The sequence below is a fragment of the Diceros bicornis genome, chromosome 2 (genome assembly GCF_020826845.1).
Source record: "Diceros bicornis minor isolate mBicDic1 chromosome 2, mDicBic1.mat.cur, whole genome shotgun sequence".
NCBI classification, from domain to species: domain Eukaryota; kingdom Metazoa; phylum Chordata; class Mammalia; order Perissodactyla; family Rhinocerotidae; genus Diceros; species Diceros bicornis.
Window position 1 is genome coordinate 83,378,483 of NC_080741.1, and position 25,191 is coordinate 83,403,673.

The following is a 25,191-nucleotide window of genomic DNA, read 5'->3' on the forward strand; positions in this document are numbered from 1 at the left end:
GTTTCTTCAGGGAAATTTACTAGCTTATTCTAAAATTTATATGGAAATGCAAAGGGTCTGCAAACACCAAGGCAATCTCGATAAACAACAAAGCTGGAAGAACTACATTACCAGACAGCAAGATCTATCATAAATTACTCATAAAGTAATTAAGACAGTACGCTACTGGCACAAAGATAAATAAATAACCCAATGGAACAAAACAATGTCCAGACCCACACATATACTGTTAGCTGATTCTCAACCAAGACATACTGACATCAGTGGGAAAAGAATGATTTTTCTTTTTTTTTATTATAATTTTTATTTATTTATTTTTTCCCCCCAAAGCCCCAGTAGATAGTTGTATGTCATAGTTGCACATCCTTCTAGTTGCTGTATGTGGGACACGGCCTCAGCATGGCCGGAGAAGCGGTGCGTTGGTGCGCGCCCGGGATCCGAACCCGGGCCGCCAGCAGCGAAGCACGCGCATTTAACCACTAAGCCACGGGGCCGGCCCAAGAATGATTTTTCAATGCATGGTGCTGTACCAACTGGCTATACATATGGAAAAAACAAAAAAAATCTGCCCTACCTCCCAACATATGCTAAAATCAATTTCAGATAAATTGTAGTTTGAAACGTAAAAGAAAAAACAATAAAGCTTTAAAAAAAAAATAAGAGAAGATCCTCATGATCTTGTGGTAGGTAAAAGCACTAACCAAAAGGAAAAATGCAACAAACTGGATTATATAAAAATTAAGAACTTCTACTTCTCAAATGAAACCATCAAGAAGGTGAAATGAAAGAAGAGAGTAAATATGCTTACATTCAGCAAGATTTCTATCAAGAAAATATCATGTACTCCCACAAATAAATAAGAAGAAAATAGATCCACAGTATAGAAAAATTGGGCATATGACTTAAATGGGTATTTCACCAAAGATGATATCCAGATGGCCAATAAGCATATAAAAATGTGCTAAACATTATAAGTCATTAGGAAAATGCAAATTAAAACCATAATGAGATACTACCATGGACCCACTAGAATGGCCAAAATGGAAAATACTGATGTTGTCAAGGACGTGGAAAAACTGAAATACTCATGCCCTCCTGATGAGAGTGTACATTGGTACTGAGTTGTTGGCTTTATCCCTGAAGGCTGAACATCTGCAAAAATATAACATAATTTCACTCCTAGGTATAAATATCCAAAAATATGTGTTCCTATGTGCACATGACATGCAAAAAATTATTCATAGCAGCATTATTCTTAAGAGCCAAAGAGTGGAAAAATCTAAGTGTCCATCAACCACCGAATAGAAAAATAGTGTGATATATTTATACTATAGCAACTAAAATGAAAAAATCACAACTGTACACCAAAACATGGACGAATCTTATAAACATAACATTATACAAATGAAGCCAGACTCAAAAGAATACATGTTATTTATCATTCCATTTATATACAGAACAAATATAGGCAAAATGAATACATGGTGTTAGAAATCAAGATCATGGTCATCTGTGAGAATGAAGGTGGTAGTGATGACCATGATCTTGATTTCTATCACCATGTATGCATGGGATGCTGGCAGTGATCTGAATAGTGGTTACAAAGGCATTTTCCCTTTGTTGAAATTTACTTTGTGATAAGTTACCAAATAATACACTTATCATTTGTGTACTTTTCTGTCTGCATATTACATTTTAATTTTTAACAAATTAGGCAACTCTATATATGTTAATACTTGAAAGAACTCCAAAATATGTGTGGTTAAATGAAAAGGACAAACCATTAAATAGCATATATACAATACTAACATTTTTATAAAACAATAATGATCAAGGATATATATTTGTGTATAATAATCATATGGTAACATCTATTGAATGCAACTACTTGCTTAGGTACCTGCTAGGCACTTTACATGCATTTTCTCATTTACTGTTCTGAAAAACACTATGCAGTAGGTAGTATCATAACCCTTAGTTTATGGATGAGAAAACTGAAGTACAGAGATAAGAAGTAACTTTCCCAAAGTTACCCAGTCACGAAGCTACAAAACTGGGATTATGACCCACGCTCTCGAGAAGAACTCTTCATCCCACACTATCTCTGGAAAGATACATAAGAAACTGGCCACAGTGGCTGCCTCTAAGAAGGGAATGAGAGACCAGCTGAGAGAAAGGCTGGCTTATTATCGTATAGTCTAGGTACCTTCTGAAGGAACATATTCGCATGTCTTACCTATTACCAAAAATAATACTTACCAAAATTTTTTTCTGTGGTTTATAATTCCTGACCTACACAAAGTTGCTTCATCCAGAGGACAAGCATAACTCACAGTTTTTATTACTTTACCTGATTTAGGATGCAAAGCATCACACTGGGCATTGTACATGTGTACAAATTCTTGGTGTCTTTTAATGAGTTGTTGTTTATTTCCTTGAATAGATAATCCATGCTGTTTTAGCTTTTTCTTTAAATCACGATCTGAGAGCAAGTTATATACAGTTTTGGGCAATGGCTTCCTTTTGTGAATAGAACTGAAAAAGGGAAAAAAAGAGATCACTGAGGATTATTGTGAATTATCAAATGCTTTTCATATAAGACAGTAAATTACCTTCTGATTCAATATCAGGGTCACCGGGAGAATAGAACCATTAAGATAAAAAAGTGGAAGGATCAAATTTGCAAATAAAGTTGACAGTGTTCAACATGTTGCAGCTGAGGTGCTGGTGGAACAATCAGGTAGAAGTGTCTAGGTGGTAGACAAAAGTGAGAAATTTAGGACTCAGTTCTTTAAAGAAGTCAGGCCTAAAGATACAGACTTGGGACTCATATAAAAGGCTTGTGGACTAAATGCTAAGAGAACTTCATTTAGAAACACACTCACGTAGACTTAATCAATTCTCCACCTCTTTAAAGCATGCTTTCCCTAAAATTTGCCCATGGTTTTCATGCAAAATCTCTAAAAAACTAGTTATCTTAGATGATGAGAGTACAAATGCTATTGAAGGTTAGGCTATGGATTTGAGAATATTATCACATATAGCTTCTTTAGAAAAAGTTCTGATCCACAGGCAAAATCGCCTCCTCGAATCAAGGCAATCATTTTGCAAAAGCACTAAATGAAATAAAAGGAGACCTACTGGAATGGTCAGCTTTATCCAACTCATTACCATCAATGAAAAAAGAGTTCAGAAAGTTGACAGACACATCGTATTCTGGCATTATCTTCAAAGAACACAATTGAAAACAACGGCAAAAAATACAATAGGATTTTTTTATTTTACTTTATATTTTTTGGTGAGGAAGATTAGCCCTGAGCTAACATCCGATACCAATCCTCCTCCTTTTGCCAAGGAAGATTGGTCCTGGGCTAACATCCATGCCCATCTTCCTCTACTTCATATGGGGCGCCGCCACAGCATGGCTTGACAAGCAGTGCATTTGTGCGCACGCGGGATCGGAATCTGCGAGCCCCCGGCCACGGAAGCGGAGGGCATGCACTTAACTGCTACGGCACCAGGCCAGCCTCTACAATAGGATTTTGTTCTCTTCAACTTTAATTAATTATATTAACAAATATGTAAGGCATTACAAGCAGTGTATTAGCAAAATCACCACCTGGCTCTTCATCTATTTACATAATTAATACACTGATAAGCACTAAGTTACAATTTTAAATCTAACAAGGCCCTATTAAATGACTTTCCTCTACTCCCTCCAAAAAAAGTTAATAAACATTATTTCTTAAAATGGAATAGAATTCAATATACCTAAGGGTATCAATGACTTGAGACAATTTTATAAACAGGAACCCCTTAGTGAGTTTCAATCTATTTAATCTGATTATAACCTGGTTACCTGAGTACATTGCCTGGCTCAACACTACGGCCATTCGGTGCTTAATATATATGCATTCAAGATAGTCATTACAATTGCAATCATTTTTAAATGAGAATATCAAAGGTTCAGGTAGAGATCAATAGGAACTTGAAAGTAATAGATTTATCCAAAAACACAAGATTTTAATGAAGCTTATAGATACAGAGAACAGACCGGTGGTTGCCAGAGGCTGAGGGTGGGATATGGGTGAAATGGGTGAAATGAGTCAAAAGGTACAAACTTCCACTTATAAAATAAACAAGTCATGCGGATGTAATATACATCATGGTAACTATAGTTAATAATACAGTCATGTACTGTATAACAACGTTTCAGTCAACTTGGACTGCATATACAATGGTGGTCCCTTAAGATTAGTACCATATAGACAAGGTGTATAACAGACTACACCATCTAGGTTTGTGTAAGTCCTGTAAAGGAGGAAGCAATTTTCCTCTATCCTTCTAGGTTCTTCCGGCCAGTTGAAGAATTAAATGGAATGAGACAGATTAACAGGAGAAGAACAAACAAAAGTTTAATAACATGTACACATGGGAGAAACTCAAGAAAACTGAGTAACTCGCCAAAATGGCCAAAGCCCTCACCTTAAATACCATCCTTAGCTAAAGACAAAAGAAGATGCTGGGGGTAGGGAGAATTTGAGCCTTCAAAGGGAAGGAAGGCAACTTATAGATATTCACAGACAGGAGCAAGTGTTTGGAAAACAAGTGTTTTTTAGGCCTCCCAAAAATAGAAGAACACAGAGAGGAGCTCAACAAATATGCTTTTCTAGGTTCCTCCCTATTCACCACCTAGTTCATGTTATGCTAAGGTGATAGCTCGCTTCCTGAGACAGGTGTTTTAATCTAAATTCTCTTAGGCAAAAGGGGGAGGTAAAAAGAAAAACTCTGAGTCCTTTGTTCCTTAAAAATAATCAGTCTAAAATAATCCTCACATTAGAGACACACTTTGGGGTGGCAAATTTTGTTCCCCTTCCATATACCCTGATGCATGATGTCTGCACAACAACGAAATTGCCTAACAACACATTTCAAGTGACACATGACTGTACTGTATTGCATATTTGAAAGCTGCTAAGAGAACAGATCTTCAGTTTTCATCACAAGAAAAAAGAATTCTAAGTATGTATGGTGATGGATGAAAAACTAGACTTATTGTGGTGATCATTTCACAATATAGACAAATATCGAATCATTATGTTGTACACCTAAAACTAATATAATGTTATATGTCAATTATACCTTAATAAATAATAAAAAAAGATTTTACAAAGGAGTTGGATACAACTAGTTCACACAAGGCCATGCTACCCAAACTTAGTGCATCTCAATGCAGATTCTCAGGCACTTCTGCACACAACCCACCAATTCTGATTCTGTTCTGAAGTGGAGACCTAAAATCTTAATATAGATTCCACAGGGTAAATCTGAGGCAAATGGTCCACAGACCATACTGAGAGAAATAGTACCGTCAAATATAGACTGAAAACAACCAAACATTTCTCTATTAACCAACAGTACCATTCCCTGGCTAAATTATTTCTTTTATGCTCTATCAATAAAGTCTAAAAGCCAGAGTTAACTATAGAAAGACTTGCAAACCCTCAACAGATTATATTTTTCTAAAAATTGCTTTTCTTATAATGACAGCTCATTGAACTCTACAAGACTGATATGATTATGGCTAAATAAAATCACAGTAGGTAGCAAGAGCTGAAACATTTTATAGGAGTTTATACAAGCACATTGTGAGGGAAAATTCATTAAGTCAGTATCTAAAACATTTATTTTATCAAGGATAGACAACTGAACTTATGACTATAAAATTCTAATGGAAAACTACTGTGCACTGGCATTTACAATGAAAAGCACCAGCAGAAATCAACAATTTCTCTCAAGAATTTTAAAATATGAAGCCTGATAAATGTCTCCCAAAACAAGAAAATGACACTGATTTTTCTTCCATTATTTAGTGAAACTGAGTAATGCATCTCAGGGTCCTCAGATTCTGAGGACAACAAAAGGAAAAGTATTCTTTGAATCAATTGATATGAATCTAGAGGAGTGAAGGGCTGTTATCCACATTGAGGATGTGGCCTGTCAGGGTGCTGTGGGGAAAATTTTTTAAATGTCAGAGATTCTGGGGCCGGCCCGGTGGTGTGGCAGTTAAGTGCCTGCGCTCCGCTTCAGCAGCCCGGGGTTCACAGGTTCGGATCCCGGGCACACACGATACACTGTTTGTCCAGCCATGCTGTGGCAGCGTCCCATATAAAGTAGAGGAAGATGGGCACAGATGTGAGCCCAGGACCAATCTTCCTCAGCAAAAAGAGGAGGATTGGCGTCAGATGTTAGCTCAGGGCTGGTCTTCTTCACCAAAAAAAAAAAAAAAAAATCAAAGATGCTTATGTGATCAGAGCCCAGGACCAGGATGTAACTAAAGAGAAATGTGGCTCAATGTTTCCCTAAGTGTATCTTCATAAACACTATAGTTTTGCAAGATGTGAGTTATGACAGAAAAAAGGTTTCAGGGTCAAAGAAATTAAGAAATTACTGGATTAAACAAAATCCAACAATTATCTTTGATGCAGGACTTCTCAGAGCCTTCAATACACTAACTTGTGTAGTGAATCTTTCCCTAAGAGGGAAACACAGTATGCAGTGCAGTGCAGTGTAGCTGTGCTCCAGAGCAAGTGGCAGGACTACAGTATTCCATGGAGCAGGATTTGGAACCACTATTGGAACTTGAACTTAATGATACATGGATGAGTATATCTTTGGATAAACTGACAGAGCTAAATGTGTCAGAAGAAACAGGATGGACGCCTCTAGAAAAAGAGAAGTCTAAGCAAGATTATCAGTGCTGATTCCTCACACTTCAAGGAGAAAACGCTCAGCTTCTATACTCCCAACTCATTCATTTCTAAAGAGAAATGCAGGTCTCAGATTTTCACAGCTTATGGGAAATAATCCTCAGGACGATCCAGTTTCATTTATTCCAAATTCTAACTGACTAAATGACCGAAAAATGTAAATTTTATTCTTGTCAACAATCTTACCCACTAGGAGGGGGAAATGTGTACACAAGACTGCACAGGGATCTGCTGCAGGGATCCGTGGAGGTGTCTCAGGGCCCAGAAGCCACCATGGATAACAGGCGGGGACAAAGGGGAAGGTCAGGTGGAGCAGCACAGCTCCCAGGCCTCCATCTCCACTTTAATGGAGCAGGGCAATCTTATCTATTTTACATGCGATGGCTCATTGTAATATTTCATTTGGAAAAAAAGGTTCTGCTAGGGGGAAAAAGGTAACTATCAAGTTACAAACACTATGATAAGAACTGTCAATTGATGTCCCCCACTGTAAATTAATAAAGCATCATTACGCTTTCTATGTTAGCTTTTTTAAGTTATGACAGCATGAGTTTGTCCCTCAGAACCTGCCTTCACTCCAGATTTACCCATAAAAATTAAGTGACACCATTTTACCTTTAATTATAAAATATAATATAATGGCCCTGCCTTATTAACATGGTTTTTGGAAAATATTCTTCCAAGTCCTTCAAAACAGACCAAACAGAGGGGAGTTCAAGACAGCAGCAAAGGAAGATCCTAAACTCATCTCCTCCCAAAGACACAAGAAATCTACAACTACCTTTAGACTAATTCCCTCTGAAAAAGACCTGAAAATTGGGTGAACAGAGCCCCAACAACAAATGATAAAAGGACAGCATCGAAATAGGTAAAAGGGGCAGAGTCATGGGCTCACCAAAAAAAACCCACACCCCAGCTGCAGCAATCCACAATCAGGAGAGATCTCAAAGGTACTAAATGTTTCCTTGAGGAGTGAGGGATTCAAACTCCACATCAGGCACCCCAACCCTTAGATCTGGCACAGGAGAGAGGAGCCCCCAAAACACTGGGTGTTGAAAATCAACAGGGATTATGCCCAGGAAAATTAGAAAACTATAGAGAATAGAAAACCCACTCTTAAAGGGCTCATGTACAAACTCACTAGACCCAGAAACCAGCACAAAAACACCAGTTTGAAAAGTACACAGACAACAGGTGAAGGAGACCCATTTACTAACCTTAAAGCATCTGCCAGAGAGGAAAGAAACAGCCAGGACTCTCCCCGGGGACTGAGACAATGGCAGGAGCCACTTCTGCGATATTAATCAACCTTGCGAATACCAGCGCTGGCGGGTGCCTTTCTAGAATTCTCCCTCTAACCTGCCAGCACCAGTGGGTGCATCCCACTGAAAACCCCACACACCAAAACACTGGCAGCAGTCTAAGACACACCTCACAGATGGGCAGGGGCCAGCCCTGCCCACCAACACACAGCAGCTGTGGTCCTGCCACAACAGTCGGGTATATGCAATCCACATATGGGACACTGCTTGGCGTACCTGGCTAAGGTGGCCAGGGAAGACTGCCCTTCTGGGCCCCACAGGAAATCTCCTACATAAGGCCACTCCTTCAAGACTGGGAGAAGTAGCTGATTTAGCTATTATACAGAAACAAACACAGAGAGTTAGACAAAATGAGGAGACAAAGAAATATGTGACAAATGAAAGAACAAGACAGAATATCAGAAAAAGAACCAAACAAAACAGACATAAAGCCTCTACTCAATAAGTAGTTCAAAGTAACGGTCATAAATATGCTCACCAAACTCAGGAAAAGAACGAATGAACACAGTGAGAACTTCAACAAAGAGATAGAAAATAGAAGAAGGTACCAATCAGAGATGAAGAATATAATAACTAAAATGAAAAATACACTAGATGGACTCAACAGCAGACTAGATGACACAGAAGAACAGATCAGCAACCTTGAAGACAGGGTATGGAAATCATCAAATCAGAACAGCAAAGGGAAAAAAGAATTAAGAAAAATGAGGCTAGTCTAAGAGACCTCTGGGACAACATCAAGCATATCAACATTCACATTATAGGGGTCCCAGAAGAAGAGAGAGAGAAAGGAGCAGAAAACTTATTTGAAGAAATAATGGCTGAAAACTTCCTTAAGCTGGGAAAGAAAAAAGATATCCAGGTCCAGGAAGCAAAGAGAGCACTAAACAAGATGAATCCAAAGAGAGCCACACCAAGATACATTGTAATTAGAATGTAAAAACTTAAAGATAAAGAGAGAATCTTAAAAGTAGCAAGAGAAAAACAACTAGTTACATACAAAAGAATCCCCATAAGACAATTAGCTCATTTTTCAGCAGAAAATTTACAGGCCAGAAGGGAGTGGCACAATATATTCAAAGTGCTGACAGGAAAAAACTTACAACCAAGAATACTTTACCCAACAAGGTTACCATTCAGAATGGAAGGAGAGATAAAAGAGTTTCCCAAATGAGCAAAAGCTAACAGAGTTCATCATCGCTAAACCGGCCTTACAAGAAATGTTAAAGGGACTTCTTTAAGAGGAAAAGAAAAGGCCATAACTTGAAATAAGAAAATATATGAAACAGAAAAATCTCACTGGTAAAGGCAAATATATAGTAAAAGTAATATATCAATTACTTACAAAGCTAGTATGAAGGTTAAAAGATAAAAGTAGTAATATCAACTATAACTACAATAATTAAAGGACACACAAAATAAAAAGATGTAAAATATGACATCAGAAACATAAAACACAGGAGGGGGAGTAAAAATGTAGAGCTTTTAGAATGTCTTCGAACTTAAGCAACCATAAACATAAAATAGACTGCTATGTATATAAAAGTTGTTATAGACGAGGGGCCGGCCCGGTGGCGCAAGCGGTTAAGTGCACACGCTCCGCTGCAGCGGCCTGGGATTCGCCGGTTCGGATCCCGGGCGCGCACCTACGCACTGCTTACCAAGCCATGCTGTGGTGGCATCCCATATAAAGTAGAGGAAGATGGGCACAGATGTTAGCCCAGGGCCAGTCTTCCTCAGCAAAAAAAAAAAAGGAGGATTGGCAGATGTTAGCACAGGGCTGATCTCCTCAAAAAAATAAATAAATAAATAAAAAGTTGTTATAGATGAACCTCATGGTAACCACAAACCAAAAACCTTTAATAGATACACAAAAAATAAAGAGAAAGGAATACAAACATAACATTAAAGAAAGTCATCAAACCACAAAGGAAGAGAGCAAGAGAAGAAAGAAACAGAGAACTACAGAAAACAATTAACAAAATGGCAATAAATACATACCTATAATAACTATTTTCAATGTAAATGAACTAGATGCTCTAATAAAAAGACATAGGGTGGCTGAACAGATTAAAAAAAACAAGATTCATCTATCTGCTGCCTACAAGAGACTCACTTTAGATCTAAAGAAACACAAAGACTAAAAGCGAAGCGATGGTAAAAGATATTCCATGAAAATGGAAATTAACAGAAGGCTGGGGTAGCAATACTTACATAAGACAAAACAAACTTTAAAACAAAGACTGTAACAAGAGACAAAGAAGAGCACTATATAATAATAAAGGGGTCAATCCAACAAGATATAACATTTGAAAATATTTATGCATCCAACATAGGAGCACCTAAATATATAAAGCAAATATAAACAGACATAAAAGGAAGAAATTGACAGTAATACAATAACAGTAGGGGACTCAAACACTCCACTTACATTAATGGATAGATCATCCAGACAGAAAATCAACGAGGAAAGAGTGGCATTAAATGGCACCTTAAACAGATGAACTTAATAGATATATACAGAACATTGCATCTAAAAACAGGAGAATACACATTCTTTTCAAGTGCACATGGAACATTCTCCAGGATAGATCACATTAGGCCACAAAACAAGTCTAAATAAATTTAAGAAGACTGAAATCATATCAAGCATCTTTTCCGACCAATGGTATAAAACTAGAAATCAATTACAAGAAGAAAACTGAAAAAAAAAAAAACCACACATGGAGACTAAACAACATGCTACTAAACAACCAATGGGTCAACAAAGAAATCAAAGAGGAAATCAAAAAATACTTTGAAACAAACGAAATGGAAACACAATGTTCCCGGGCTGGCCCCATGGCTTAGTGGTTAAGTGCGCGCACTCCACTACTGGCAGCCCGGGTTCGGATCCCGGGCGTGCACTGACGCACTGCTTCTCCAGCCATGCTGAGGCCGCGTCCCACATACAGCAACTAGAAGGATGTGCAGCTATGACATACAACTATCTAATGGGGCTTTGGGGGAAAAATAAATAAAAATTAAAAAAAAAAAAAAAAGAAACACGATGTTCCAAAATCTATGGGATGCAGCAACAGCAGTTCTAAGAAGGAAGTTCATAGCAATGCAGGCCTATCTCAAGAAACAAGGAAACATTTCAAATAGACAATGTAATCTTACACCTAAAGGAACTAGAGAAAGAACAATGCCCAGAATTAGTAGAAAGAAGGAAATAATGAAGATCAGAGCAGAAATAAATGAAAGAGACTAAAAAAAATAGAAAAAAGATCAGTGAAACTAAGAGTTGGTTCTTTGAAAAGATAAACAAAATTGATAAACCTTTAGCCATACTCATCAAGAAAAAAGAGGGCCCAAATGAATAAAATCAGAAATGAAAGAGAAGTTACAACTGATACCACAGAAATGCAAATGATCAATGATAGACTACTATGAACAATTATATCAACAAATTGGACAACCTAGAAGAAATGGATAAATTCATAGAAACATACAATCTTCCAAGACTGAATCAAGAAGAAATAGAAAATCTGAATAGACTGATTACTAGTAATGAAACTGAATCAATAATCAAAAAACTCCCAACAAACAAAAGTCCAGGACCAGAGAGCTTCACAAGTGAATTCTACCCAACATTTAAAGAAGAGTTAATACCTATCCTTCTCAAATTTTTCCAAAAAATTGAAAAAGAAGGAACACTTCCACATTCATTTTACAATGCCAGCATTACCCTGATACCAAAACCAAAGACACTACAAAAAAAAGAAAATTGTAAGCCAATAACCCTGATGAACAAAACACACAAAAATCCTCAACAAAATGACAGCAAAATAAATTCAGCCATACATTAAAAGGATCATACACCATGATCAAGTGAGACTTTTTCCAGGGATGAAAGGATGGTTCAACATCTGCAAATCAATTAACGTGATACACCATATTAACAAAACGGAAGATAAAAAGCATATGATCGGGGGCCAGCCCCGTGGCGTAGCGGTTAAGTGCGCGCGCTCCGCTACTGGTGGCCCGGGGTTCGGATCCTGGGCACGCACCAACGCACCACTTCTCTGGCCATGCTGAGGCCGCGTCCCACATACAGCAACTAGAAGGATGTGCAACTATGACATACAACTACCTACTGGGGCTTTGGGGGAATAAAGGAGGAGGATTGGCAATAGATGTTAGCTCAGAGCCAGTCTTCCTCAGCAAAAAGAGGAGGATTGGCATGGATGTTAGCTCAGGGCTGATCTTTCTCACAAAATAAATAAATAAATAAAATAAATAAAGTAGAGGAAGATGGGCATGGATGTTAGCCCAGGGCCAGTCTTCCTCACCAAAAAGAGGAGGATTGGCATGCATGTTAGCTCAGGGCTGATCTTCCTCACAAAAAAAAAAAAAATCATATGATCATCTCAATAGATGCAGAAAAAGCAATTAACAAAACTCAACATACATTTATGATAAAAAAACATTTCAACAAAGTGGGTATAGAGGGCACATACAGCAACATAATAAAGACCATATATGACAAATCCACAGCTAATATACTCAACAATGAAAAGCTGAAAGCCCTTCATTTAAGATCAGGAAGACAAGGAGGGCCACTTTCACCATGTTTATCTATTGGAAGTCCTAGCTACAGCAATTAGGCAAGAAAAAGAAATAAAAGGCATCCAAACTGGAAAACAAGAAGTAAAATCCACTATCTGCAGATGACATGGCACTATACAGAAAACCTTAAGACTCCAACAAAATATCACTAGAACTAGTAAATGAATTCAGTAAAGTTGCAGGACACAAAAAAAATATACAGAAATCTGTTGCATTTCTACACACTAACAACAAAATATCACAGAGAGAAATTAAAAGAACAATCCCATTTACAATTGCACCTAGGGATAAATTTAACCTAGGAGGTAAAACACCTATACTCTGAAAACTATAAGATGCTGAAGAAAGAAACTGAAGATGACACAAATAAATGGAAAGACATACCGTGCTCATGGACTGGAAGAAGTAATATTGGTAAAACGTCCATACTACCCAAAGCAATCTACAGGTTTAATGAAATTCCTATCAAAATACCAATGGCCTTTTTCATAGAACTAGAACAAATTATTCCTAAAATTTAAATGAAACCACAAGAGACCCTGAATAGCCAAAGCAATCTTGAGAAAGAAGAAGGCTGGAGGTACCGTGCTCCCTGATTTCAAACTATACTACAAAGCTGTAGTAATCCAAACAGTATGGTACTGGCAAAAACAGACACATAGATCAATGGAGTGGAATAGAGAGCCCAGAAATAAAGCCACACATATATGGTCAATTAATCTTCAACAAAGAGGGCAAGAATATACAAGGGGAAAAAAGGTAGTCTCTTCAATAAATGGCACTGGGAAAATTGGACAGCTATATGCAAAAGAACGAAACTGGACCACTATCATACACCATACACAAAAATAAACTCAAAATGGATTAAAGACATGAATGATTAAAGACTTGAAACCATAAAACTCCTAGAAAAAATAACAGGCAGTAAGCTCTCTGACACTGCTATATGCAACATTTTTTTTTCAGGTATGTCTCCTCAGGTATGGGCAACAAAAGCAAAAATAAACAAACGAGACTATATTAAACTAAAAAGCTTTTGCACAGCAAAGGAAACCATCAACAAAACACAAAGGCAATTGACTGAATGAGAGAACATATTTGCAAATCATATATCCGATAAAGGGTTAATATCCAAAACTTATAAAGAACTCATAAAACTTAATATCAAAAAAACAAACAATCCAATGAAAAAATGGGCAGAGGACCTCAACAGGTATTTTTCCAAAGAAGACATACAGGTGGCCAACAGGCACATTAAAAGGTACTCAACACCACTAATCACCAGGGAAATGCAAATCAAAACCACAATGAGATATCACACCTCACATCTGCCAGAATGGCTCACACCTCACATCTGCCAGAATGGCTATCATCAAAAAGACAAAAAATAACAAGCGTTGGTGAGGATGTGGAGAAAAGGAAACCCTCTTGCATTGTTGGTGGGAATGTAAACTGGTGTAGCCACTAGGGGAAACAGTACAGAGGTTCCTCAAAAAATTAAAAATACAACTACCATATGATCCAGCCATTCTACTTCTGGGTATTTACCTGAAGAAAACGAAAACACTAATTGGAAAAGACATATGCACTCCTACGATCATTGCAGCATTATTTACAATAGCCAAGATATGGAAGCAACTTAAGTGCCCATCAACAGATGAATGGATAAAGAAGTTGTGGGTGGGTGTGGGGGTGTGTGTATATAATGGAAAATTACTCAACCATAAAAAAGAATGAAATCTTGCCATGTGTGACAACATGGATGGACCCAGAGGGTATTATGCTAAGTGAAATAAGTCAGACAGAGAAAGACAAATACTGTATGATTTTACTTACATGTGGAATCCAAAAAACAAAACAAATCAACAAACAAAACAAAGCAGAGTCATAGAAACAGAGAACAAACTGTTGGTTGCCAGAGGGGAGAGGGGTGGTGGGTTGGGTGAAATAGGTAAAGGGAATTAAAAGGTATAAACTTCCAGTTATAAAATAAATAAGCCATGGGAATGTAATATACAGTACAGGGAATATAGTTGACAAAATTCCACAACTTGATAGGAAGACTGACAGTAACTAGACTTACTGTCATGATCATTTCATAATGTTTCTAAATATCAAATCATTATGTTGTACAACTGAAACTAACATAATCCTGTATTTCAATAGTACTTCAGTTAAAAACAAAAAAAAGACCAAACATAAGAGCCAATCATTCTATTGATCCCCACCTCCTGGATACCATTAATTTCTTCAGTTTCCTTTCTCTCCTTTTCCAAGTCTCTCTAAATGATGACCTATTCTCTGCCCTTCCCTCCTGTTTCAGAAAAGGGTTCTTTCTGCATGTCAAGGATAACTTCATTACTGGAGTCTCGATCTCTTGTGCTCCCAACCTTGTTCCATGTATCACCTGCTCTCTCCCTAGAGAGAGTAAAAGGAAAGAGACTAAAGGCTTAAACAATTGTCTATTTTAAAAAATAAAATCTTCCTTGATCTTGTGCTTACTCGCTCCCCAAACTACCTTCTCATCTCTTCTTCCCTTCATCACCAGACTCATCTACTTTGCAGCTTCTGCTTCCTTTTTATCTTCATTAACACTGATTACTTAAGACCTTGCAATTTAACTTTGACTCAAATTTCATTCCTAACCAACTTACATGTACAACAATAGTGGCCTAGTATAATAAATTACTGTGACTTTGATGTATAAGGGAGGCAGAATACCTTAAGTTTGGGTGCAAATATTGAGACAACTTATAGTTATGTCACCTGGGTGGTTGCAGGTGGGGGGTGGAGGACTTTATATTTCATACACACCCTTTTGTACCTTTTTACATCATATGTATATAACTGCCTATTCGGAAAAAAATTTTTTTTGAAAAAGCTTGACTTAAAATTTTAAAACTTCTGAGCATCCTAAGAACCAAAGAAAGATTTTATATATTCTATATTCAGAGTCTAACCTTGCTTTCTTCGGCTAAGGGGCTTTATGGTAGTTCTAAAATTCTAAGATAAGAAAATAAGAAAAGAACAGCATTCTAAGTCACTAATTTCTTGTTAAATAAAATTGTATTAGCATATAATAGAGTTAATTATATTTGGCAAAGGAGTTGAGGAAAGAACAGGAGAAGGAATGGAAGAGTTGGCTAATAATAAAGCACAGAGGCACCTGGCTAAAGCTCACTGGTTATGCTTAACTTTCTTACCTTCTGAGGCTTTCCTTCTTCTCTTCACGTGATAAACAGCTGTCTAAGTGCGTATTAATGTGATTTTCTGGAATACTAACGCTGCAAACAGGACAATCCACTGTATTTTTTTAAAAAAGAAAGAGAGACTTTATTACTTGTAGAAAGTGCAAAAATAATATAACCTAGCATCTTTCAGCAATTAAGATAAAAACAGAATTCCCACCTTAATATGCACTTAGAATAGCACTTAGAAAAGCAGAAGAGAAAAAGAATGACATCTCAGGGGAACAGAAGTGGGGACAGACTGGTTACCAGGTAATGGCTAAATTGTGAGAAGTCACACAATTAGAATCCTCCAGCTAAAGCAAGAGATTGTTAAAAAGTTCGGAAATTCATTTTTTAGAAAATTCTTTGGTTAATTCTTTTCTACCAAGGTGTGACTGAACTATAAAACTAATCTTAAGTTCCCTCAAGGCTTAGGAGCCATCCATGTTTAGCTCTAAGGCAGTCATAACAACCTAAGTCAGGCATACAAGGCTGGGGGCAGGGCAGGGGATGGGCGAAGCTAGATTAAAGCATTTATTGATTTGGGCCAGCCACTACTCAATTTGTCAATGGTTACACACTCATTAATTTAGCTCTCATCTGTAATTACAAATGTAGTGGTAAAATTAGAAAATGTAATCATGCTCAAACTGTTTCACGGAGTTACAGGGATCTGTGGAGGCATCGCAGGGCCCAGAAGCCACCATGGCCAACGGGCAGGGAGGAAGGGGGAGGTCAGGTGGAGCAGCACGACCCTCAGGCCTTTCACCACTACTTTAATGAGTAAGGCCAATCTTATCTATGTTATATATTATGGTTTGTGAGATAATAGAAAATATACATTGGGCTCTGCCGTTGGTTCCAGAGACAGAGGTCCTAAAATCCTTGTAATTTCCTAAGTGATAAGAGCACTAGAAACAACTCTTGTTTTTTTTTTTTTTTTAATTTTGAAATTCATTTTTTTTTATTGATGTTTTAATGGTTTCTAACATTGTGAAATTTTGGGTTGTACATTTTTGTTTGTCCATCACCCCATATATGACTCCCTTCACCCCTTGTGCCCACCCCCCACCCCCACTTCCCGGGTAACCACAGTCCAGTTTTCTCTGTCCATGTGTTGGTTTATATTCCACATATGAGTGAGATCATACAGTGTTTGTCTTTCTCTTTCTGGCTTATTTCACTTAACATAATACGCTTCAGGCCCATCCATGTTGTTGCAAATGGGACGATTTTGTCTTTTTTTATGGCTGAGTAGTATTCCATTGTATATATATACCACATTTTCTTAATCCAGTCGTCAGTCAAGGGACACTTAGGTTGCTTCCACTTCTTGGCTATGGTGAATAATGCTGCAATGAACATAGGGGTGCATAAGCCTCTTTGGATTGTTGATTTCAGGTGCGTTGGATAGATTCCCAGTAGTGGGATGGCTGGACCATAGGGCATCTCTATTTTTAATTCTTTGAGGAATCTCCATACTGTTTTCCATAGAGGCTGCACCAATTTGCATTCCCACCAGCTGTGTATGAGGGTTCCTGTTTCTCCACATCCTCTCCAACATTTGTTGTTTTTTGTCTTGGTGATTATAGCCATTCTAACGGGCGTGAGGTGGTATCTTAGTGTTGTTTTGATTTGCATTTCCCTGATGATTAGTGATGTTGAGCATCTTTTCATGTGCCTATTGGCCATCTGTATATCTTCCTTGGAGAAGTGTCTGTTCATTTCCTCTGCCCATTTTTTGATCGGGTTGTTTGTTTTTTTGTTGTTCAATTGTGTGAGTTCTTTATATATTATGGAGATCAACCCCTTGTCAGATGTATGTTTTGCAAATATTCTCTCCCAGCTGGTTGGTTGTTTGTTCATCTTGATTCTGGTTTCATTTGTCTTATAAAAGCTCTTTAGTCTGATAAAGTCCCACTTGTTTATTTTTTCTTTAGTTTCCCTAGTCTGGGTAGGCATGTCATCCGAAAAGATTCCTTTAAAACCAATGTCAAATAGTGTGTTGCCTATATTTTCTTCTATGAGTTTTATAGTTTCAGGTCTCACCTTCAGGTCTTTGATCCATTTTGAGTTAATTTTTGTGAATGGCGATAGCACATGGTCCACTTTCATTCTTTTGCATGTGGCTGTCCAGTTTTCCCAACACCATTTATTGAAGAGACTTTCCTTTCTCCATTGCATGTTCTTAGCACCTTTGTCGAAAATTAGCTGTCCGTATATGTGTGGTTTTATTTCTGGGCTTTCAATTCTGTTCCATTGATCTGTGTGTCTGTTTTTGTACCAGTACCATGCTGTTTTGATTACTATTGCTTTGTAGTATGTTTTGAAGTCAGGAATTGTGATGCCTCCTGCTTTGTTCTTTTTCTTTAGGATTTCTTTAGCTATTCGGGGTCTTTTGTTGCCCCATATAAATTTTAGTATTCTTTTTTCTATTTCTGTGAAGAATGTCATTGGGATTCTGATTGGGATTGCATTGAATCTGTAGATTGCTTTAGGTAATATAGACATTTTAACTATGTTTATTCTTCCAATCCATGTGCATGGGATATCTTTCCATTTCTTTATGTCATCGTGGATTTCCCTCAATAATGTCTTGTAGTTCTCATTGTATAGGTCCTTCACCTCCTTGGTAAGATTTATTCCTAGGTATTTTATTCTTTTTGATGCAATTGTAAATGGTATTATCTTTTTGAGCTCTCTTTCTGTTAGTTCATTATTAGCATATAGAAATGCAACTGATTTTTGTAGATTGATTTTGTACCCTGCAACTTTGCTGTAGTTGTTGATTGTTTCTAACAGTTTTCCAACAGATTCTTTAGGGTTTTCTATATATACAATCATGTCATCTGCAAATAGTGAGAGTTTCACTTCTTCGTTACCTATTTGGATTCCTTTTATTCCTTTTTCTTGCCTAATTGCTCTGGCCAAAACCTCCAGTACTATGTTGAACAGGAGTGGTGAGAGTGGGCAGCCCTGCCTCGTTCCTGTTCTCAGAGGAATGGCTTTCAGTCTTTCCCCGTTGAGTATGATGTTAGCTGTGGGTTTGTCATATATGGCCTTTATTATGTTGAGGTACTTTCCTTCTATTCCCATTTTATTGAGAGTTTTTATCATAAATGGATGTTGTATCTTGTCAAATGCCTTCTCTGCGTCTATTGAGACGATCATGTGGTTTTTATTCTTTGTTTTGTTGATGTGATGTATCACGTTGATTGATTTGCGGATGTTGAACCATCCCTGCGTCTCTGGTATAAATCCCACTTGATCATGGTGTATGATCTTTTTAATATATTGTTGTAGTCGGTTTGCCAATATTTTGTTGAGGATTTTTGCATCAATGTTCATCAGTGATATTGGCCTGTAATTTTCTTTCTTTGTATTGTCTTTGTCTGGTTTTGGTATCAGGGTGATGTTGGCCTCATAGAATGATTCAGGAAGTGTTCCATCTTCCTCTATTTTTTGGAATAGTTTGAGGAGGATGGGTATTAAATCTTCTTTGAATGTTTGGTAAAATTCACTGGAGAAGCCATCTGGTCCTGGACTTTTATTTTTTGGGAGGTTTTTGATTACTATTTCAATCTCTTTACTTGTGATTGGTCTATTCAGATTCTCCATTTCTTCTTGGTTCAATTTTGGGAGGTTGTATAAGTCTAAGAATTTATCCATTTCTTCTAGATTGTCCAATTTGTTGGCATATAATTTCTCATAGTATTCTCTTATAATCCTCTGTATTTCCATGGTATCCGTTGTAATTTCTCCTCTTTCATTTCTAATTTTATTTACTTGAGCCTTTTCTCTTTTTTTCTTAGTTAGCCTGGCTAAGGGTTTGTCTATTTTGTTTATCTTCTCGAAGAACCAACTCTTTGTTTCATTAATCCTTTCTACTGTTTTTTTGGTCTCAATATCATTTATTTCTGCTCTGATTTTTATTATTTCTCTCCTTCTGCTGGCTTTGGGCTTTGTTTGTTCTTCTTTTTCTAGTTCTGTTAGGTGTAATTTAAGGTTGCCTATTAGGGCTTTTTCTTGTTTGTTAAGGTGGGCTTGTATCGCTATGAGTTTCCCTCTCAGGACCGCTTTTGCTGCGTCCCATATGGTTTGATATGGCATGTTATCATTTTCGTTTGTTTCCAGATAGTTTTTGATTTCTCCTTTAATTTCATCAATGATCCATTGGTTGTTCAGTAGCATGTTGTTTAATCTCCACATTTTTGTCACTTTCCCAGTTTTTTTTTCCTGGTTCATTTCCAGTTTCATAGCCTTATGGTCTGAAAAGATGCTTGTTATGATTTCAATCTTCTTAAATTTATTGAGGCTTGCTTTGTTTCCCAACATATGGTCTATCCTAGAGAATGTTCCATGCGCGCTTGAGAAGAATGTGTAGTCAGCTGTTTTTGGGTGGAGTGCTCTGTATATGTCTACTAGGTCCATCTCGTCCAGTTTTTCATTTAAGTCTAATATTTCTTTATTAACTTTTTGTCTGGATGATCTATCCATTGCTGTAAGTGGGGTGTTAAGATCCCCTACTATTATTGTGTTGTTGTTGATTTCTCCTTTTAGGTTTGTTAATAGTTGTTTTATGTACATTGGTGCTCCTATGTTGGGTGCATATATATTTATAAGTGATATGTCTTCTTGATGGAGTGTCCCTTTTATCATTATATATTTCCCTTCTTTGTCTTTCTTAACCTGTTTTATCTTGAAGTCTACTTTGTCTGATATGAGTATGGCAACACCTGCTTTCTTTTGTTTGCCATTAGCTTGGAGTATTGTCTTCCATCCTTTCACTCTGAGCCTGTGCTTGTCTTTAGTGCTAAGATGTGTTTCCTGAAGGCAGCATATTGTTGGGTCTTGCTTTTTAATCCATCCTGCCACTCTGTATCTTTTGATTGGAGAGTTCAATCCATTTATATTTAGGGTAATTATTGAAATATGAGGGCTGAATTTTGCTGTTTTGTCACTTATTTTCTGGTTCTTTTGCATTTCCTTTGTTTCTTGTCCCATTTGTTTTGGACTGCCAATTCAGTTTGGTTGTTCTGTCTTATGATTCTTCTAGTTTTCTCTTTGTTTATCATATGTGGTTTTAATTTGATTATTTGTTTAGTGGTTACCTTGAGGTTTGGGCAAAAAATCTTCTGTATGAGATAGTCCATTATCTGATAGCCTCCTATTTCCTTATACTAAGTCAATTCAGTCACTTTCCTCTTCCCCTTCTAAGTTGCTCTTGTTATACCTTATTCTATCTTGTGTTGTGGCTGTGTGTTTACAGTGATGAGGTTAAATTTATTTTTGGTGAATTTCTTCCTTTGATCTTTGAGTTTAGTATTTAAGTGGTTGCTAACCTATTCCGGTAAAGATCTACTATTTCTCTGATTTTGTCTACCTACTTTTCTCCTTACTCCAAGCTTTGTGTTCCCTTTCTCTTCTTGTTTTCAGGCCTGAGGGCCTTCTTGAGTATTTCTTGTAGTGGGGGTCTCATGGCCATGAACTCCCTTAGCTTTTGTTTATCTGGGAGAGTTACTATTTCTCCATCATATTTGAAGGATATTTTTGCTGGATAGAGTATTCTTGGCTGAAAGTTTTTGTCTTTTAGTATTTTGAATATATCATTCCAGTCTCTTCTAGCCTGAAAAGTTTCTGTTGAGAAATCCGCTGAGAGCCTGATGGGAGTTCCTTTGTACGTTATTTTTTGTTTTTGTCTAGCTGCCCTTAATATTGTTTCTTTGTCGTTGACCCTGGCTAGCCTTACCACTAGGTGTCGTGGTGAAGGCCTTTGTCTGTTAATATATATAGGCGTCCTGTTGGCTTCGCTTACTGGTATTTCCTGCTCCTTCCCCAGATTTGGGAAATTTTCAGCTATTATTTCCTTGAATAGGCTCTCTGTTCCTCTTTCCCTCTCCTCTCCCTCAGGAATACCTATAATTCTTATGTTACATTTTCTAATAGAGTCCGATATTTCTCGGAGTCTTTCTTCATTTCTTTTTAGTCTTAGTTCTCTCTCTTCTTCCATCTGGAGTATATCTGTATTCCTATCCTCTAAAGTACTAATTCTTTCCTCCATATTGTCAGCTCTGTTCTTTAAAGATTCCAGATTCTCCTTTATTTCCTCCATTGTGTTCTTCATCTCCATCAGCACTGATAGGTTTTTCTTTATGATTTCAATCTCTTTTGTGAAGAAACTTCTAATCTCATTGAATTGTTTGTCTGTGTTGTCTCGTATTTCGTTGAGTGTTTTTATGATAGCTATTTTGAAATCTCTGTCATTTAGTTTATGGATTTCTGTGTCTTCGGGGTTGATTTCTGGGTGCTTGTCATTTTGTTTCTGGTCTGGTGATTTCATATATTTTTGCATTGTGGTTCCTGTGTTGGTTTTGATTTTCCTCATCCTGGAAGTCTCTGGTTGCAATTTCCACCTGCCGCCACTGTCTGGTGGTAAAGGGCTGTGTAGTCTAAGCCCCCTGCGCTCTGCCCCAGTTTTTCTGCTGCGATCCGCAGTTTTGTTTTGTTTTGTTTTGTTTTTTTTCCCCACTGCGATCCACGGGTCCAGTCCAGTTTGTTCAGGTCTGCCTCGGATCGCTAGATCTGGTCGAGCTGCAGACTCTGGGTTGCGGGGAGGGGGGAGCTCTCTCTTTTGCCCTCTGGTTCCCTGACGTGGGAGGCTTCTCGTTTGCCCCTCTTTATCCGCTCTCTGGGGTGCTCAGATGTTGATGGTAGCCCTGTGGCTCCTCTGAGCCCTCTGTGCGGGAGTTTCCCACTGGCTGAGAGAGCCCGAAGAGCTACAGTTTCCCGCCGAGGGCCGCCCCTCCCCCCTCTCTGGGAGCCGCGCGGACAGGATCGCTGATCTGATGGGGAGGGAGCGGAGTTCTCCTTACCTCTCCCCACTTCCTCCGGGGGCCCAGCACGTTCCGCTCTCAGATGTGCGGCAGTGTGGATCCCTCTGCTCTAGCTTTTCACTGTCTGGGATTCCGTTGTTGGTCTGTGGCTGTTGCTTTTATTGTATCTTGTGGGGGAAGAATTCACGGGAAAGCTCACTCCGCCATGATGCTGACGTCACCCAACTCTTGTTTTAATACTTGGTCTTTGACCCTGTCCCTGACACAAGGCTCCTAAAACCCTTATAAATTCCTAAATGATAAGAGCACTAGGAGCATTTTTTGTTCTGTTGAGGCAACTCTGTGTGGGTTCCTGGATGGGAGCTGGTCACCAGAAAGACCAAGCCATTATTAGAAGCTTGGCATTTTCAGCCCCACCCTCCCATCCTCTAGAGAGGGGAGAGGGGCTAGAAATGGAGTTCATAACTGATCATGCTCCCGTAAGGAAGCCTCCATAAAATCCCAATAGCAGGGGGTTCAGCAAGCTTCCAGGCTGGAGAATACATCCACACTGCGAGGGTGATGCACCCCATCTTCACAGGGGAAGAAGCTCCTGTGCTCAGGACCGTCCCAGACCTCAGCTATGTATCTCTTCATCTGGTGTTCATCTGCATCCTTTATCATATCCTTTAAAAAACTGGTAAATGTAAGTAAGAGTCTCCCTTAGCTCTGTGAGCTGCTCTAGCAAATTAATTGAGCACAAGAAGGGGAACATGGGAACCTCCAACCTATAGCCAGATGGTGAGAAGCACAGGTAACAACCTGGGCTTGCCACTGGCGTCTGAAGAGAGTGTGAGTGAGTGAGTGAGTGTGTGTGTGTGTGTGTGTGTATAGGTGGAACAGGTGTGTGTGTATAGGTGGAACAGGTGTGTGTGTGCCTGTGTGTGTGTGTGTAGGTGGAACAATCTTATAGGACTGAGCCCTTAACTTGTGGTATCTGATGCTATCTCCAGGTAGATAGTTTCAAAATTGAGTTAAATTGTAGGACACCCAGGTGGTGTCCCAGAGAATTGCTTGGTGTGGGAGAAAACCTCCACAGATTTGGTGACCAGAAGCATCAGAAGTGCGAGTATTTTGTGTGAATAGTAAAGACAACTCTCTGGGAAGGGAGACATAATAGGGAAGAATTGGGTTTTTCCCTACACAGGAGGGGAAGAACAGGGTTTTTCCAATGCATAGTTCATTGTAAGATTTCATTTGAGAAAAAAGTTCTGCTAGGGGAAAAAAGTTAACTATCAAACTAAAAACACTACAATAAGAACTGCTGGGTAATGCAAGTAAAATTTACATACCCTTATGAAATTTGAACACCTGAGTATTAATAAACTAATTTCAATGTATCTAAGTTTAATAAACCCTAACAGCCCTGGACTGTGTGTGGTATGGGTGTTCTAAAGACGTCCAAGACAGTTTCTGCCTAAAAGGTGCTCTGAACTTCAATGGCAAAAAAGACACAGAAACAGAAGATTAAACAAGGTGACATATTCATCAAAAAGTTATGCAAATTTTGCAGAAAACAAGTGCTGTGACACTTTAGTGATGTGAGACATCAATATTATCTAACATAACCAAAGAAAGGTTAGGATCTCTGTCCATTCTGGACAGAGTCCAGAATGGTAGAACAGGGGTTGGCAAGCATTTCTAGTAAAGGGCCAGTAAAGATGATAAACTTTGCAGGCCAGATGGTCTCTGTCACAACTACTCCACTCTGTGCCATAGGGTGAAAGCAGTCATAAACAATATGTAAACTGGTTGGGTTTACACACACAGATGGGTATGGCTGTGTCCCAGTGAACTTTTCTTTACAAAAATAGGTGGCAAGCCAAATTTGGCCTACAGGTGGAAGTTTGCCAATCCTTGGGAGTATTCAAGGAATAGTGGAGAGAGAGATGAGCCCAGGTAAAGTAGAAGGATTTTTGAGGGATAGAGGTGAGAAATAAGGACAGACAACAAGGGTAGGAGTCAAATCGTCACAGGCTTTAAATGCCAGGCAGAACAACTTGGAAGTATTCAAGTAGTGGTAGATAATAAGATAAAAAGAGCTCTTTGTTAAACTGGAACTGATAAGAAGGATGAGGGGGGAAATTAAAAGCCGAAAAATGAAAGCTACTGTAATACTCCAAGTATGAACTCTTTAAAATTGCTTCCTTTTTTTCAGCAATCAGCCTGAATTCATATTCTATGAGACAAAAAAAAAGAACAAACATATCTTGAAGCACTGCCTACATTAATCTCTGAGATTGTTATAAGGTGAAATCTGGTTTGCCCTTTCTCATTCCTTCCCCCTCAAAAATTCTGCCTATTTATTCTTGTCATGTGGGATGAGAAGATTTCCATTAACTAAGAAAATACACATATGAAAATAATTTCCTACCTTTAGTAACTT

General features: G+C 38.1%; 1 long non-coding RNA gene across 1 annotated transcript; it reads right to left on the reverse strand.

The window, feature by feature from the left end:
* Positions 1 to 847: 847 nt before the first annotated feature.
* On the reverse strand, positions 848 to 15,962 carry LOC131411236 (uncharacterized). The gene is made up of 3 exons (XR_009221525.1): positions 15,907 to 15,962; positions 2,351 to 2,535; positions 848 to 1,152 (listed from the first exon to the last, which is right to left on the reverse strand). It is a non-coding gene; the product is annotated as an uncharacterized LOC131411236 (long non-coding RNA).
* Between the last annotated feature and the right edge of the window lie 9,229 nt (positions 15,963 to 25,191).